The sequence below is a fragment of the Ranitomeya imitator genome, chromosome 9 (genome assembly GCF_032444005.1).
Source record: "Ranitomeya imitator isolate aRanImi1 chromosome 9, aRanImi1.pri, whole genome shotgun sequence".
NCBI lineage: Eukaryota > Metazoa > Chordata > Amphibia > Anura > Dendrobatidae > Ranitomeya > Ranitomeya imitator.
This window is the reverse complement of record NC_091290.1, coordinates 100,015,232-100,028,229: the sequence shown is the minus strand read 5'-3', so window position 1 is coordinate 100,028,229 and position 12,998 is coordinate 100,015,232. Positions and strand designations below refer to the sequence as shown.

At 46.4% G+C, this 12,998-nt stretch overlaps 1 protein-coding gene across 1 annotated transcript in view; it reads right to left on the bottom strand.

The window, feature by feature from the left end:
- The window catches only part of SLC7A6 (solute carrier family 7 member 6), a 148,218-nt gene that overhangs the window by 134,429 nt on the left and 791 nt on the right, over positions 1 to 12,998 (bottom strand). The window lies entirely within an intron of this gene.

Below are 12,998 nucleotides of genomic sequence, written 5' to 3'. Positions count from 1 at the left end.
AGCAAAGCGAGGCCCGACTTACTGAATAGACCGAGGATAGGAAAGATAGCTTTGCGGTCAGCACAAAAACCTACAAACAACCACGCAGAGGGGCAAAAAGACCCTCCGCACCGACTAACGATACGGAGGTGCTCCCTCTGCGTCTCAGAGCTTCCAGCAAGCAAGAAAAACCAATATAGCAAGCTGGACAGAAAATATAGCAAACAAAAGTAACACAAGCAAAACTTAGCTTATGCAGGGCAGACAGGCCATAAGAACGATCCAGGAGAAAGCAAGACCAATACTGGAACATTGACTGGAGGCCAGGAACAAAGAACTAGGTGGAGTTAAATAGAGCAGCACCTAACGACTTAACCTCGTCACCTGAGGAAGGAAACTCAGAAGCCGCAGCCCCACTCACATCCACCAGAGGAAGCTCATAGACAGAACCAGCCGAAGTACCACTCATGACCACAGGAGGGAGCTTGACCACAGAATTCACAACAGTACCCCCCTTGAGGAGGGGTCACCGAACCCTCACCAGAGCCCCCAGGCCGACCAGGATGAGCCAAATGAAAGGCACGAACCAGATCGGCAGCATGAACATCAGAGGCAAAGACCCAGGAATTATCTTCCTGACCATAACCCTTCCACTTAACCAGATACTGGAGTTTCCGTCTTGAAATACGAGAATCCAAAATCTTCTCCACTATATACTCCAACTCCCCCTCAACCAAAACCAGGGCAGGAGGATCAACGGATGGAACCACAGGTGCCACGTATCTCCGCAACAATGACCTATGGAATACGTTATGGATGGAAAAAGAAGCTGGAAGGGTCAAACGAAAAGACACAGGATTAAGAACCTCAGAATTCCTATACGGACCAATAAAACAAGGCTTAAACTTAGGAGAGAAAACTTTCATAGGAATATAACGAGATGACAACCAAACCAAATCCCCAACACGAAGTCGGGGACCCACACAGCGCCTGCGGTTAGCGAAACGTTGAGCCTTCTCCTGAGACAATGTCAAATTGTCCACCACATGAGTCCAAATCTGCTGCAACCTATCCACCACAGTATCCACACCAGGACAGTCAGAAGACTCAACCTGCCCTGAAGAGAAACGAGGATGGAAACCAGAATTGCAGAAAAACGGCGAAACCAAAGTAGCCGAGCTGGCCCGATTATTAAGGGTGAACTCAGCCAAAGGCAAAAAGGACACCCAACAAAGGACACCAAACATCTCAGATATGCCTCCAAGGTCTGATTGGTTCGTTCAGTCTGGCCATTTGTCTGAGGATGGAAAGCCGAGGAAAAAGACAAATCAATGCCCATCCTAGCACAAAAGGCTCGCCAAAACCTCGAAACAAACTGGGAACCTCTGTCAGAAATGATGTTCTCCGGAATGCCATGTAAACGAACCACATGCTGGAAGTACAATGGCACCAAATCAGAGGAGGAAGGCAATTTAGACAAGGGTACCAAATGGACCATCTTAGAGAAGGGGTCACCGAACCCTCACCAGAGCCCCCAGGCCAACCAGGATGAGCCATATGAAAGGCACGAACAAGATCGGCAGCATGGACATCAGAGGCAAAGACCCAGGAATTATCTTCCTGACCATAAGCCTTCCACTTAACCAGATACTGGAGTTTCCGTCTCGAAACCCGAGAATCCAAAATCTTCTCCACAATATACTCCAACTCCCCCTCCACCAAAACCGGGGCAACCGCAACAATGACCTATGGAATACGTTATGGATGGAAAAAGAATCTGGAAGGGTCAAACGAAAAGACACAGGATTAAGAACCTCAGAAATCCTATACGGACCAATGAAACGAGGCTTAAACTTAGGAGAGGAAACCTTCATAGGAATATGACGAGATGACAACCAAACCAAATCCCCAACACGAAGTCGGGGACCCACACAGCGTCTGCGATTAACGAAACGTTGAGCCTTCTCCTGGGACAAGGTCAAATTGTCCACTACATGAGTCCAAATCTGCTGTAACCTGTCCACCACCGTATCCACACCAGGACAGTCCGAAGACTCAACCTGCCCTGAAGAGAAATGAGGATGGAACCCAGAGTTGCAGAAAAACGGCGAAACCAAGGTAGCCGAGCTGGCCCGATTATTAAGGGCGAACTCAGCCAAAGGCAAGAAGGACACCCAATCATCCTGATCAGCAGAAACAAAGCATCTCAGATATGTTTCCAAGGTCTGATTGGTTCGTTCGGTCTGGCCATTAGTCTGAGGATGGAAAGCCGAGGAAAAAGACAAATCAATGCCCATCCTAGCACAAAAGGCTCGCCAAAACCTCGAAACAAACTGGGAACCTCTGTCAGAAATGATGTTCTCCGGAATGCCATGTAAACGAACCACATGCTGGAAGTACAATGGCACCAAATCAGAGGAGGAAGGCAATTTAGACAAGGGTACCAAATGGACCATCTTAGAGAAGCGATCACAAACAACCCAAATGACCGACATTTTTTAAGAGACGGGGAGATCCGAAATAAAATCCATAGAGATATGTGTCCAGGGCCTCTTCGGGACTGGCAAGGGCAAAAGCAACCCACTGGCACGAGAACAGCAGGGCTTAGCCCGAGCACAAATCCCACAGGACTGCACAAACTAACGCACATCCTGCGACAGAGACGGCCACCAAAAGGATCTAGCCACCAAATCTCTGGTACCAAAGATTCCAGGATGACCAGCCAACACTGAACAATGAACCTCAGAGATAACTCTACTCGTGCATTTATCAGGGACAAACAGTTTCTCCGCTGGGCAACGGTCAGGTGTATTAGCCTGAAATTTCTGCAGCACCCGCCGCAAATCAGGGGAGATGGCAGACAAAATTACCCCCTCTTTGAGAATACCCGCCGGCTCAGACAAACCCGGAGAATCGGGAACAAAACTCCTAGACAGGGCATCCGCCTTCACATTTTTAGAGCCCGGAAGGTACGAAACCACAAAGTCAAAACAGGAGAAAAACAGCGACCAACGAGCCTGTCTAGGATTCAACCGTTTGGCAGACTCGAGATAAGTCAAGTTCTTGTGATCAGTCAAGACCACCACGCGATGCTTAGCTCCTTCAAGCCAATGACGCCACTCCTCGAATGCCCACTTCATGGCCAGCAACTCTCGATTGCCAACATCATAATTACGCTCAGCAGGCGAAAACTTCCTAGAAAAGAAGGCGCATGGTTTCATCACCGAGCCATCAGAACTTCTTTGCGACAAAACAGCCCCTGCTCCAATCTCAGAAGCATCAACCTCGACCTGGAACGGGAGCGAAACATCTGGTTGGCACAACACAGGGGCAGAAGAAAAACTACGCTTCAACTCTTGAAAAGCTTCCACAGCAGCAGAAGACCAATTGACCACATCAGCACCCTTCTTGGTTAACTCAGTCAACGGTTTAGCAATACTAGAAAAATTATTGATGAAGCGACGATAAAAATTAGCAAAGCCCAGGAGCTTTTGCAGACTCTTCAGAGATGTCGGCTGAGTCCAATCATAAATGGCCTGAACTTTAACAGGGTCCATCTTGATAGTAGAAGGGGAAAAAATGAACCCCAAAAATGAAACCTTCTGAACACCAAAGAGACACTTTGACCCCTTCACAAACAAAGAATTCGCACGCAGAACCTGGAACACCGTTCTGATCTGCTTCACGTGAGACTCCCAATCATCCGAGAAGACCAAAATATCATCCAAGTATACAATCAGGAATTTATCCAGGTACTCTCGGAAGATGTCATGCATAAAGGACTGAAACACTGATGGAGCATTAGAAAGCCCGAATGGCATAACCAGGTACTCAAAATGGCCCTCGGGCGTATTAAATGCTGTTTTCCATTCATCGCCCTGTTTAATATGCACAAGATTATACGCACCACGAAGATCTATCTTGGTGAACCAACTAGCCCCCTTAATCCAAGCAAACAAATCAGACAGCAGCGGCAAGGGGTACTGAAATTTGACCGTGATTTTATTTAGAAGGCGGTAATCAATACAAGGTCTCAGCGAACCATCCTTCTTGGCCACAAAAAAGAACCCTGCTCCCAATGGCGACGACGACGGGCGAATATGACCCTTCTCCAAGGATTCCTTTACATAACTCCGCATAGCGGCGTGCTCAGGCACAGACAAATTAAACAGTCGACCTTTAGGAAACTTACCTTATCCTGACCCTGAGACAGAGCCAGCAAATTTTTCTCTGCCTGATCCACTGAATTAGGTTCATCATACAGCAATCCGAGCGCCAGAAAAAACGCATCAATATCACATAATGCAGGATCTCCTGGCGCAAGGGAAAATGCCCAGTCTTGAGGGTCGCCACGTAATAATGAAATAATGATCTTAACTTGTTGAACTGGGTCACCAGAGGAGCGGGGTTTCAAAGCCAGAAACAGTTTACAATTATTCTTAAAACTCAGAAACTTAGCTCTATCTCCAGAAAACAAATCAGGAATAGGAATTCTTGGCTCTAACATAGAATTCTGAACCACAAAGTCTTGAATATTTTGTACTCTTGCAGTGAGATGATCCACACAAGAAGACAGATCTTTAATGTCCATCACTACACCTGTGTCCTGAACCACCCAAATGTCTAGGGGAAAAGAAAGACAAAACACAGTGCAAAGAAAAAAAAATGGTCTCAGAACTTCTCTTTTCCCTCTATTGAGAAGCATTAGTACTTGGGGCCTCCAGTACTGTTATGAACAGGTGATTCAGAACCACAATGGACCTAGTGGTTAAGAGCACACAAAGTGACCTGATAGTTACTAACATAGGACGAGCTCTGAGACGTGGGAACTCTGCTGACCGCAATCCCTAATCCTATCATACCACACTAGAGGTAGCCGTGGATTGCGCCTAACGCTCCCTATGCAACTCGGCACAGCCTGAGAAACTAGCTAGCCCTGAAGATAGAAAAATAAGCCTACCTTGCCTCAGAGAAATTCCCCAAAGGAAAAGGCAGCCCCCCACATATAATGACTGTGAGTTAATATGAAAATACAAACACAGATATGAAATAGACTTTAGCAAAGCGAGGCTCGACTTACTGAATAGACCGAGGATAGGAAAGATAGCTTTGCGGTCAGCACAAAAACCTACAAACAACCACGCAGAGGGGCAAAAAGACCCTCCGCACCGACTAACGGTACGGAGGTGCTCCCTCTGCGTCTCAGAGCTTCCAGCAAGCAAGAAAAACCAATATAGCAAGCTGGACAGAAAATATAGCAAACAAAAGTAACACAAGCAAAACTTAGCTTATGCAGGGCAGACAGGCCATAAGAACGATCCAGGAGAAAGCAAGACCAATACTGGAACATTGACTGGAGGCCAGGAACAAAGAACTAGGTGGAGTTAAATAGAGCAGCACTTAACGACTTAACCTCGTCACCTGAGGAAGGAAACTCAGAAGCCGCAGCCCCACTCACATCCACCAGAGGAAGCTCATAGACAGAACCAGCCGAAGTACCACTCATGACCACAGGAGGGAGCTTGACCACAGAATTCACAACAGTCCCCGACTTCGTGTTGGGGATTTGGTTTTGTTGTCGTCTCGTTATGTTCCTATGAAGGTTTCCTCTCCTAAGTTTAAGCCTCGTTTCATTGGTCCGTATAAGATTTCTGAGGTTATCAATCCTGTGTCATTTCGTTTGGCCCTTCCTGCTTCTTTTGCCATCCATAATGTGTTCCATAGGTCGTTGTTGCGGAGATACGTGGTGCCTGTGGTTCCATCCGTTGATCCTCCTGCCCCGGTGTTGGTTGAGGGGGAGTTGGAGTATGTGGTGGAGAAGATTTTGGATTCTCGTATTTCGAGACGGAAACTCCAGTACCTGGTCAAGTGGAAGGGTTATGGTCAGGAAGATAATTCCTGGTTTTTTGCCTCTGATGTTCATGCTGCCGATCTGGTTTGTGCCTTTCATTTGGCTCATCCTGGTCGGCCTGGGGGCTCTGGTGAGGGTTCGGTGACCCCTCTTCAAGGGGGGGGGTACTGTTGTGAATTCTGTTGTCGGGCTCCCTCCTGTGGTCATGAATGGTACTTTGGCTGGTTCTGTCCATGGACTTCCTCTGGTGGGTGTTTCTGAGTTTCCTTCCACAGGTGACGAGGTTAATTCGTTAGCTGGCTGCTCTATTTAGCTCCACTTGGATCTTTGCTCCATGCCACCTGTCAATGTTCCAGTATTGGTCTAGTTCACTCCTGGATTGTTCTTGTGACCTGTCTTCCCAGCAGAAGTTAAGTTCCTGCTTGTTTTTCTTTGGTTTGCTATTTTTCTGTCCAGCTTGCTATTTTTATTGTTGTCTTGCTTGCTGGAAGCTCTGGGACGCAGAGGGAGCGCCTCCGCACCGTGAGTCGGTGCGGAGGGTCTTTTTGCGCCCTCTGCGTGGTCTTTTTGTAGGTTTTTGTGCTGACCGCAAAGCAACCTTTCCTATCCTCAGTCTGTTCAGTTAGTCGGGCCTCACTTTGCTAAATCTATTTCATCTCTGTGTTTGTATTTTCATCTTTACTCACAGTCATTATATGTGGCGGGCTGCCTTTTCCTTTGGGGAATTTCTCTGAGGCAAGGTAGGCTTTATTTTTCTATCTTCAGGGCTAGCTAGTTCCTTAGGCTGTGCCGAGTTGCATAGGGAGCGTTAGGAGCAATCCACGGCTATTTCTAGTGTGCGTGATAGGATTAGGGATTGCGGTCAGCAGAGTTCCCACGTCCCAGAGCTCGTCCTTATTATCAATAACTATCAGGTCATTCCGTGTGCTCTTAACCACCAGGTCCATTATTGTCCTGACCACCAGGTCATAACACCTTCCCTGGCTCCAGGTTCATGGAGACAACCAATGATTTAACTCAGCCTAGATAATTTTCCACAACTCTTGAGATGAGAACCACTGAGGAATGACCTAATGTGAGTGCAGCATCAGTAACTAGCGGTGAAGTCATCGAGGTTACCGCAGACACTGAGACTCCATTCCCAGCTTGTGATCAGCGCAACACCGTGAGACTTTTTCTCACTTTCCTAGCAGTGATATCACCAAGGTCACTGCAGTTTAGGGGCTTGCCTCGAACGCAGCCTCACTGACCGGCGGAAACCTTGGTGACGTCACCGTTCATTCACCAGTGGCCTGGACAGTCAAATCTTTACACCGTCCAGTTTGAAAACTGTTTATCCCCAGACATGGATTATGACGCGGGACAGAACAATGAACATGTGAGGGTTATGGTTGTTTTTAGTTTAGTTTTGTTACAGGAGACTTTGGCTTCAGTGGAATGGGTGATGACTAGGGATGAGCGAATCGATTCGGATAACTCCTTATCCGAACAGCTATAGCGCTTACCGAATAGCTGCATCGAGAACCTGGATACCTGGAGCGCTCCTGATAATCAGCTGTTTCGTGCCGCAGCTGCTTGTGTCGCGACTGTTTGTTTCGCGGCTGTGGATCGTCACAAAACATGCATGGAGAGCCCAACAAACAGGCTCTTCATGCATGTGTTGTGACTGTCATACAGAGCTCCAGGTTACCGAGGCAGCTATTCAGTAAGCTCTATAGCTATTCGGATAAGTGCTTATCCGAAGCTATTCACTCATCCCTAGTGATGACATGAGTCTGTGTCATTCTTTCAATTAAAGGACTTTATTCTGGCTGTGTGTTTATTTACAATATAACTATAGGATTAGTAATGGATAGGTGTAGACACCTCTCCATTACTAAAGGTACCTTCACACTGAGCGACTTTAGAACGATAACGATAGCGATCCGTGACGTTGCAGCGTCCTGGATAGAGATATCGTTGTGTTTGACACGCAGCAGCGATCAGGATCCTGCTGTGACATTGCTGGTCGGAGCTAGAAGGCCAGAACTTTATTTCGTGGCTGGATCACCCGCTGACATTGCTGAATCGGCGTGTGTGACGCCGATTCAGCGATGTCTTCACTTGTAACCAGGGTAAACATCGGGTTAATAAGAGCAGGGCCGCGCTTAGTAACCCGATGTTTACCCTGGTTACCATTGTAAATGTAAAAAAAAAAACCACTACATACTTACATTCCGGTGTCTGTTGCGTTCCCCGGCGTCCGCTTTCCTGCACTCCTCCTGCATCCTGGGTCAGCGCCGGCCGGCCGTAAAGCAGAGCACAGCAGTGACGTCACCTTTCTGCTTTACGGTCGGCGCTTACACAGTGCAGGGAAGCTGACGGCGAGGGACGCGACAGACACCAGAATGTAAGTACCGTATGTAGTGTTTTTTTTTTTTTACATTTACAATGGTAACCAGGGTAAACATCGGGTCACTAAGCGCGGCCCTGCGCTTAGTAACCCGATGTTTACCCTGGTTACCAGGGGACTTCGGCATCGTTGGTCGCTGGAGGACTGTCTGTGTGACAGCTCTCCAGTGACCACACAACGATGAAACAGCGACGCTGCAGTGATCGGCATCGTTGCCTATATCGCTGCAGCGTCGCTTAATGTGACGGTACCTTAAGCCATGGGCTTGATGTCACCAGAGATAACATCGTAGATCTGCACTGCCACACAGTATAACATCGTAGACTGCCCCATAGTATAACATCATAGATCTGCACTGCCCCATAATATAACATCACAGATCTGCACTGCCCCATACTATAACATCACAGGTCTTCACTGCCCTATAGTATAACATCACAGATCTGCACTGCCCCATAGTATAACATCACAGATCTGCACTTCCCAATAACATAAAATTGCAGATCTGCACTGCCCCATGGTATTACATCACAGATATGCACTGCCCCATGGTATAGCATCACAGATCTGCACTGCCCCATGGTATAACATTGCCGATCTGTACTGCCCCATAGTATACCATCATAGATCTGCACTCCCCCATGGTATAACATCACAGATCTGCACTGCCCCATAATATAACAATGCATATCTGCACGGCCCCATAATATAACATTGCAGATCTGCACTGCCCCATAGTATAATATCATAGATCTGCACTCCCCCATGGTATAACATCACAGATCTGCACTGCCCCATAGTATAACAATGCAGATCTGCACTGCCCCATAATATAACATTGCAGTTCTGCGCTGCCCCATAATATAACATTGCAGATCTGCACTGCCCCATAGAATAACATCGTAGATCTGCACTGCCCCATGCTATAACATCACAGATCTGCACTGCCCCATAATATAACATTGCAGATCTGCACTGCCCCATAGTATAACATCATAGATCTGCACTGCCCCATGGTATAACATCACAGATCTGCACTGCCCCATAATATAACATCACAGATCTGCACTGCCCCATAGTATAACATCACAGATCTGCACTGCCACATAGTATAACATCACAGATCTGCACTGCCACATAGTATAACAATGCAGATCTGCACTGCCCCATAGTATAACATCATAGATCTGCACTGCCCCATGGTATAACATCACAGATCTGCACTGCCCCACCATATAACATCACAGATCTGCACTGCCCCATAGTATAACATCACAGATCTGCACTGCCACATAGTATAACATCACAGATCTGCACTGCCACATAGTATAGCAATGCAGATCTGCACTGCCCCATAGTATAACATCATAGATCTGCACTGCCCCATGGTATAACATCACAGATCTGCACTGCCCCACAATATAACATCACAGATCTGCACTGCCCCATAGTATAACATCACAGATCTGCACTGCCACATAGTATAACATCACAGATCTGCACTGCCACATAGTATAACAATGCAGATCTGCACTGCCCCATAGTATAACATCATAGATCTGCACTGCCCCATGGTATAACATCACAGATCTGCACTGCCCCACCATATAACATCACAGATCTGCACTGCCCCATAGTATAACATCACATATCTGCACTGCCACATAGTATAACATCACAGATCTGCACTGCCACATAGTATAACAATGCAGATCTGCACTGCCCCATAGTATAACATCATAGATCTGCACTGCCCCATGGTATAACATCACAGATCTGCACTGCCCCACAATATAACATCACAGATCTGCACTGCCCCATAGTATAACATCACAGATCTGCACTGCCAAATAGTATAACATCACAGATCTGCACTGCCACATAGTATAACAATGCAGATCTGCACTGCCCCATAGTATAACATCATAGATCTGCACTGCCCCATGGTATAACATCACAGATCTGCACTGCCCCACAATATAACATCACAGATCTGCACTGCCCCATAGTATAACATCACAGATCTGCACTGCCACATAGTATAACAATGCAGATCTGCACTGCCCCATAGTATAACATCATAAATCTGCACTGCCCCATGGTATAACATCACAAATCTGCCTACCCCATAGTATAACATCACAGATCTGCACTGCCCCATAACATAACATTGCAGATCTCCACTGCCCCATAGTATAACATCGTAGATCTGCACTGCCCCATGGTATAACATCACAGATCTGCACTGCCCCATGGTATAGCATCACAGATCTGCACTGCCCCATAGTATAACATTGCAGATCTGCACTGCCCCATAGTATAACATAGTATAACTTAGTATAACATTGTAGATCTGCACTGCCCCATGGTATAACATTACAGATCTACACTGCCCCATAGTTTAACAATGCAGATCTGCACTGCCCCATAATATAACATTGCAGTCTGCACTGCCCCATAGTATAACATCATAGATCTGCACTGCCCCATAGTATAACATCACAGATCTGCACTGCCCCATAGTATAACATCGTAGATCTGCACTGCCCCATGGTATAACATCACAGATCTGCACTGCCCCATAGTATAACAATGCATATCTGCACGGCCCCATAATATAACATTGCAGATCTGCACTGCCCCATAGTATAATATCATAGATCTGCACTCCCCCATGGTATAACATCACAGATCTGCACTGCCCCATAGTATAACAATGCAGATCTGCACTGCCCCATAATATAACATTGCAGTTCTGCGCTGCCCCATAATATAACATTGCAGATCTGCACTGCCCCATAGAATAACATCGTAGATCTGCACTGCCCCATGCTATAACATCACAGATCTGCACTGCCCTATAATATAACATTGCAGATCTGCACTGCCCCATAGTATAACATCATAGATCTGCACTGCCCCATGGTATAACATCACAGATCTGCACTGCCCCATAATATAACATCACAGATCTGCACTGCCCCATAGTATAACATCACAGATCTGCACTGCCACATAGTATAACATCACAGATCTGCACTGCCACATAGTATAACAATGCAGATCTGCACTGCCCCATAGTATAACATCATAGATCTGCACTGCCCCATGGTATAACATCACAGATCTGCACTGCCCCACAATATAACATCACAGATCTGCACTGCCCCATAGTATAACATCACAGATCTGCACTGCCACATAGTATAACAATGCAGATCTGCACTGCCCCATAGTATAACAATGCAGATCTGCACTGCCCCATAGTATAACATCATAGATCTGCACTGCCCCATAGTATAACATCATAGATCTGCACTGCCCCATAGTATAACATCATAGATCTGCACTGCCCCATGGTATAACATCACAGATCTGCACTGCCCCACAATATAACATCACAGATCTGCACTGCCCCATAGTATAACATCACAGAACTGCACTGCCACATAGTATAACAATGCAGATCTGCACTGCCCCATAGTATAACATCATAAATCTGCACTACCCCATGGTATAACATCACAAATCTGCCTACCCCATAGTATAACATCACAGATCTGCACTGCCCCATAACATAACATTGCAGATCTGCACTGCCCCATAGTATAACATCGTAGATCTGCACTGCCCCATGGTATAACATCACAGATCTGCACTGCCCCATGGTATAGCATCACAGATCTGCACTGCCCCATAGTATAACATTGCAGATCTGCACTGCCCCATAGTATAACATAGTATAACATTGTAGATCTGCACTGCCCCATGATATAACATTGCAGATCTGCACTGCCTCATAGTATAACATCACAGATCTTCACTGCCCCATAGTATAACATTGCAGTTCTGCACTGACCCATAACATAACATTGCAGATCTGCACTGCCCCATAGAATAACAACGTACAGTATGCACTGCCCCATGCTATAACATCACAGATCTGCACTGCCCCATAATATAACATTGCAGATCTGCACTGCCTCATAGTATAACATCGTAGATCTGCACTGCCCCATGGTATAACATTACAGATCTACACTGCCCCATAGTATAACAATGCAGATCTGCACTGCCCCATAATATAACATTGCAGTCTGCACTGCCCCATAGTATAACATCATAGATTTGCACTGCCCCATAGTATAACATCACAGATCTGCACTGCCCCATAGTATAACATCGTAGATCTGCACTGCCCCATGGTATAACATCACAGATCTGCACTGCCCCATAGTATAACATCGTAGATCTGCACTGCCCCATGGTATAACATCACAGATCTGCACTGCCCCATAGTATAACATCGTAGATCTGCACTGCCCCATGGTATAACATCACAGATCTGCACTGCCCCATAGTATAACATCGTAGATCTGCACTGCCCCATGGTATAACATCACAGATCTGCACTGCCCCATAGTATAACATCGTAGATCTGCACTGCCCCATGGTATAACATCACAGATCTGCACTGCCCCATAGTATAACATCGTAGATCTGCACTGCCCCATGGTATAACATCACAGATCTGCACTGCCCCATAGTATAACATTGGGCCGAGTACTATCCAATAAAACGTTGCACAGCATTCGTCCGAGCAAGCCCTTACAATGCAAAGCTGCATTCACAATTCTGCAGGCCAGAGCTGAAATTTCCCAGTATTCCTTGTTTTTGTATGGTGCATGCTTTAGTGATTTGTAATCAGCTTTTAGTACACACACTCTCCCACTGTGCTAAAGCCGTTTAGGTAATCTGGTAACAATTTGTATGTAG